This window comes from Monodelphis domestica, chromosome 1 (assembly GCF_027887165.1).
Source record: "Monodelphis domestica isolate mMonDom1 chromosome 1, mMonDom1.pri, whole genome shotgun sequence".
In the NCBI taxonomy this organism is placed as follows: domain Eukaryota; kingdom Metazoa; phylum Chordata; class Mammalia; order Didelphimorphia; family Didelphidae; genus Monodelphis; species Monodelphis domestica.
In genome coordinates, this window is record NC_077227.1 from 364458629 (window position 1) to 364464628 (window position 6000).

Here is a 6000-nt window from a genome sequence, read left to right on the forward strand (position 1 = left end):
ACAAAATGCGAAAATTTCTAAATTGCAGTCAAAGCTCTACCTGGGGGAAATGTTATATATTTCAAAATGTTTATATCAATAAAATAGAGAAAGAACAGATCAATGAATTAGGCATGCAACTAAAAAAGAAACTAGAAAAGAAAAATGAATAAAATAACCAATTAAACACTAACTTGCATATTCTGAATATCAAAGTAGAAATAAATAAAATTGAAAGATCAATGAGCTAATAAATATGACAAAGAACTGTTTTAATTAATAAAATAGATAAGCCATTGGTGAATTTGATTATAAAAAAAGAAAAAAATACTTGTATAAAAATAGAAAAGGCAAGATCATAACCAATTAAGAAGAATTTCAAGAATTAATTATTTTGAATATTTTTCCATGGTTCCTCAATTAGAGGATCCTCAGCCTGAGGACCCTCAGCTGGAGAGCCCAGTGGTGAATATAACAAGGGTTCCACCCAAGTGGAATCCTCCAAGATGGGTAGGCCTCTCTGGAAACTAATCTCTCCAGGAACTGGGAAAGGAGTAAGCTTTTCAATCACCCAAGTCATAGTTCCACTTTGCTGTCCCCTTCAAGAGCTCAAAGACTTTACTAAAAGACTTCCTCACAAGAAGTTTAGGTTCTTTTTAAAGACCTTTTTTACATCACTTCCTGTCCCTTCTTCCACTTTATGGGTACCAACTATAGTCTTTAAATTTGCTTAATATTGCCTGGGGGTCAGACAGTAGCTTCTGGAAGTGTAAACTACTTTAGTAAGTGGTTTGTGAACCTCCCCTACTTAATATTAAATATGGGTGTCTTGTTTTTGGTTGATTAAATTTAAAAGTAGGCAAAGGGAAAGTTAATCCTATCTTCACAAAACCCAGAAACTATATGGACACTATCAAAAAACATTTTTCATACAAATAGAGTCAGACATAAACAATCTGAAAAAAAATTAATTACAAATGGATAGGCTGAACCAATATAATGAAAATGACAATTCTATTTAAATTAACTTACCTTTTCAATGTCACACCAATCAAATTACTCAGAAATCTTTTCACACAACTAGAAAAATTAACAAATTTCATCTGGCAAGAAAATTGGTCAAGAATATTAAGGGAGTTAAGGGAAAAAAGTGAAAGAAGGAAGTTTTACCTGTATAAGATCTCTGATTATACTATAAAGTATAATCATCAAAAAAAAAATCTGTTAATGGCTAAGAAATAGAGTAGTGGATCAATGGAATAGGTTAGGAATTCAACACATAATAGTTAACGATCGTAGCAATTTAGTGTTTGATAATTTCCCTTCCCTGATCCAAACTTCTTAGAGAAAAAATTGCCATTTGGGAAAAACTACTAGGAAAACAAGAAAATAGTATGGCAGCAACTAGGCTTAGATCATCATCTCACACCATAAAAATAAAGGGTGACTCTGTAAATATATTAGGGGAACACATAAAAGTTTACCTGTCAGATCTATGTATCAGGGGAAAATATATGACCAAATAAATCATAAGTACATTATAAAAAATCAAATGGATTATTTTGTACATTAAATTTTAAAAGTTTCTATATGAACAAAATCTATGCAACCACAATTATAAGGGAAACAACAAATTGGGGAAAAATCATAGCAAATGTCTCTAACAAAGGCCTAATCTCTCACATATATATGTAGAAAACTGACTCAAATTCTTCAGAATGGAAAGCTTTTTCACAATAGATAAATTGTCAAAGGATATGAACCAATATTTTTCAGAGGAAGAAATTAAAACTATGTATAGTCATATTAAAATGGCTAGAAATTTCTATTGATTAGAGAAACCTAAATTAAAACAGCTCTGAAATACTACCTCACACCTATCAGATTAGCTAATATAAACAAATGGACAATGATAAGTTTTGGAGGGGATGTGGGAAAACTGGGCAACTCATATACTCTTGATGGAATTATGAAATGATAAAATTGTCCTAGAGATGACTGTAGAATCATTTTCAAAGGGCCATTGTATTATGCATACCCATTAACTCAGCAATGTCAACATATATCCTAAAGAGATAATAGTTAAGGGAAAAATAATATGTACAAAAATATTTTATCAGCTATTTGTATTGGCAGTGAATTGGAAATTGAAGGTATGTCCATCATTTGGGGAATGGATAAATAAGTTGTGGTATATGGTTGTAATGGAAAACTGTTGCACCATTAGAAATTATGAGCAAGGTGAATTTATGAGCAAGGTGAATTCAGAAAAATTTGTTAAGACTTATATGAACTGATACAATGTGAAGAGAGCAGAAACAGGAAGATAGCACATAAAGTAATAAAAAAATTATAATGATCATTTATGAAGGTGTAAAATATAATCACCTAAGTAAGCAAGGTTCATAAGGCACTTATGATGAAAAATTCTATCTTCAGCCAAAGAAGGAAGTGTTGGAGTCTTTTTGCAGATCAAAGCATTCCATATTCTTTATTTCCTTCATGAGTTTTTATAATGTGTGATATCTATATTCTGTCATGACATGAACAATGGGGAAATATTTATTGCATGGAAACACCAACTGTTGAGTACTGTAAGGAGAGAGAGAAAATGTAAACAATAAATTTTCAGAAAACAATTGTTCAAAATTATTTATAAAGATAATATAAAAAAATAAATGAAGGACAAAAAAACTGAAAAAATAACTTTTAAAATATATTTTGTTTCTTATACCACCATAGTATTCATCCCAAATGACAATGGTACTTTTTAGAAAGGGAGAAAAAAGTTAGGTCAACTGACTGACACCTTTTAAAAGTCCCAAAACATGCACAATGTATATGACATGTGTAAAATTCCCTTTCCCTTGCAGGAATAAGTTGCAGATGTCTTCAGATATTTCTTGACTCCTGGGTTACTTAAGATTTATAATGGTTATAGTTTCTTTTTATTTTAGGGGGCTTGCCATTATGAATGATTTGGAAAACAGATTGAGAAAAGACAAATTGGGAATCATAGGTCTACCTGAAAACCCAGAAATCAACAGAAACGTTGACATCATACTACAAGAAATTATCCAACACAATTCCTCTGATGTTCATGAAAAAGAGGGCAACATAGATATTGAAAGATCCTATAGATCGCTCTCTACACTAAATTCTCAAAAGACAACCCCCAGGGATGTAACTGCCAAATTCAAAAGCTTCCAAGTTAAGGAGAAAATACTGCAAGAAGCCAGAAAGGGACTATTAAGGTATCAAGGATGACCAATCAGGATTACACAGGATCTGGCAGCCTCCATACTAAAGGACTGCAAGGCTTGGAATATGATATTCAGAGAGGCAAGAGAATTGGATCTACAACCAAGCATCACCTACCCCTCAAAACTTCCTATGTACTTCCAGGGGAAAGTATGGGCATTTAACAAAATAGAACATTTCCAAGTATTTGTAAAGAAAAGACCAGAACTAAACGAAAATTTTGATATCCAAATACAAAAACTCAAGAGAAACATGAAAACGTAAACAAGAAAAAGGGGGAAAAATTTAAGGGCTTCAGTAAGGTCAAATTGTTTATATTCCTATATGGAAAAGTAATATTTGTAACTCTCAAAACTGTATTCACTGTCATAGTAGTTAGAAGAATTATTTATAGGTAGAGGTGGGGGTACTAATTGACTTAAGATGATATGTAAGAAAAAAAGACACATCCCTTGAATTTCCAGGTCCTGGAAGCAACCCTCAGTGAGGCCTGGAGGTCCATAGTGTTTGACCCTTTCAAAACTATACTGGGATGAAGACCTAGATCCAGGGTAAAATCACTCAGAGTACTGAATCCTGCTATCAGCATAGGAGACAGAATCAGCACCTTTCAGAATTCCAAGTCGACAGGGGGTAAAAAAAAAAGGTTTTAAAAGGAGAAAACAACATAAGAAACACGTAACCATAGAATATTTCTGGGTAGACAAAGAACAAAGCACAGAGTCAATAGGGGACTGTGAGCTCTAAGCAAACATATCCAAAACTTCAAAGAAAAATGGAAATTGATATCAAGCACTGGAAGAACTAAAAAAGGAATTAAAAAATCAAATGAGACTGGTTGAAAAAATGGGGAAGAGAAATAAAAGCTCAAATGCAAAAACAAAATAACAGATTAAAAGGCAAAATTGGTCAACTGGCAAAAAAATGGCAAAAATATCCAATGAGGAAAAGAGTTCCATGAAAAGTAGAATGGACAAAATGAAAAAGGAGGATCAAAAGGTCATCAAAGTAATTCATTCTTTAAAAAGTAGAATTGGGCAAATGGAAGTTAATGTCTTCAAGACATTATTTTACATCAAGAAACAATAAAACAAGAATCCAAAGAATGAAAAAATAAAAGAAAATATGAAATATCTAATTGAAAAAAACAACTGATCTGAAAAATAGCTCCGGGAGAGACAATTTAAAAATTACCTGACTATCTGAAAGTCATGATAAAAAAAAAGAACCTACACGTCATGTTACAAGAAATTACCCAAGAAAATTGCCTTGATATTCTTGAACAAGAGGGTAAAGTAGAAACTGAAGGAATTCACAGATCAACTCTTGCAATAAATCTCCAAATGACAACTCCCAGGAATGTTATAGACAAATTCAAGAACTCCCAGACCAAGGAGAAAATACTATAAACAATCAGAAAGAAAAAAAAATTCAAATACCATGGAGATCTAGGCAGGATTATAAAGGATCTGGCATCTTCCATGTTGAAGGACCACAAGATTTGGAATATGATATTCCAGAAGGCAAGAGAACTGGATTTACAATAGAAAATCACCTACCCATCAAAACTGACCATATTCTTTCAGGGAAAAGTATGGTAATGAAATAAAATAGATTTCTAAGCATTCTGAAAATAAAGACCAGACTTAAACAAAAAAGCTGATACCCAGATAAAAAATTCAAATGATGCATAGCAAGGTAAATAAGAAAGGGAAAAAAATGCAAGTATTTCATTGAGGTCAAATTGTTTATATTCCTATAAGGAAAAATGATATCTGTAACTATTACAAATTGTTATCATCATCCAGTTAGAAGATATATACATAGACAGAGGTTATGGTGGTAAATTGTTTAGCATGATATGTAAAAAAAAAACCTAGGGGTTAAAAAAAGGATTATACTAAGAGAAATGAGAAGAGAAGTAAAATGGGATAAGTTATATAACATAAAAAGGTGAAGGGTGGGGGAATACTATTATGATGGAGGGAAGGATGAGGGTGGTGACAGGTAATATTCAAACCTTACTATCACTGGAATTGGTTGAGAGAGGGAAGATCAGTCATATTCATTGGGGGTATCCTTTTTTTACCCTATAGAGAAGTAGAAAGGAAATAAGAAAGGAGTTGATGAGAAGGATAATAATATAAGGGAAGGAGAAGTTGATTTTTCTGCAGAAGTGCAGACAGTCAGTCTGTTCAAGAGTGGAAGTTATGAGACCTCAATCACCTCCAGTTTTGGCTTTTCTAACTTTCTCTCATCCCACTGATCCTGAAAGCTTATACTTTGTAGCCCAACTGTTGCCCTTCTTCTTCACTCAGACTACTCAAGAGGACATTTGTCCTACAGCATTATCCTTTATCTTAATTCCTGGCTTTCCTACTGATCTCAGGGGACACCAACATTTAGATTCTACCCTCATGATCAAGGTCCCTTCATTAACTTCCTTCACACAAGGAGTGAAGTAAGGATGCCCATTATCACTACTATTATTTAATATTGAAGTAGAAATGCTAGCTTTAGCAATTAGAGAAGAAAGAAATTGAAGTAGGTAATGAGGAAACTAACTTTTCTATAAAACTATTTTCTAAGGTGATATTTAAACCCTGTATTTTGAATCAAGATTTGATGCTCTATTCACTGAGACACCTCGCTTAAATGAATCTAAAGTGAAGAGAAGGATAACAGCAATAATAATAATCTCAGTTTGGGGAGAGAAAAAGGGAATGACCCATATAAATACTTTAATGCATAGTTTTGGGT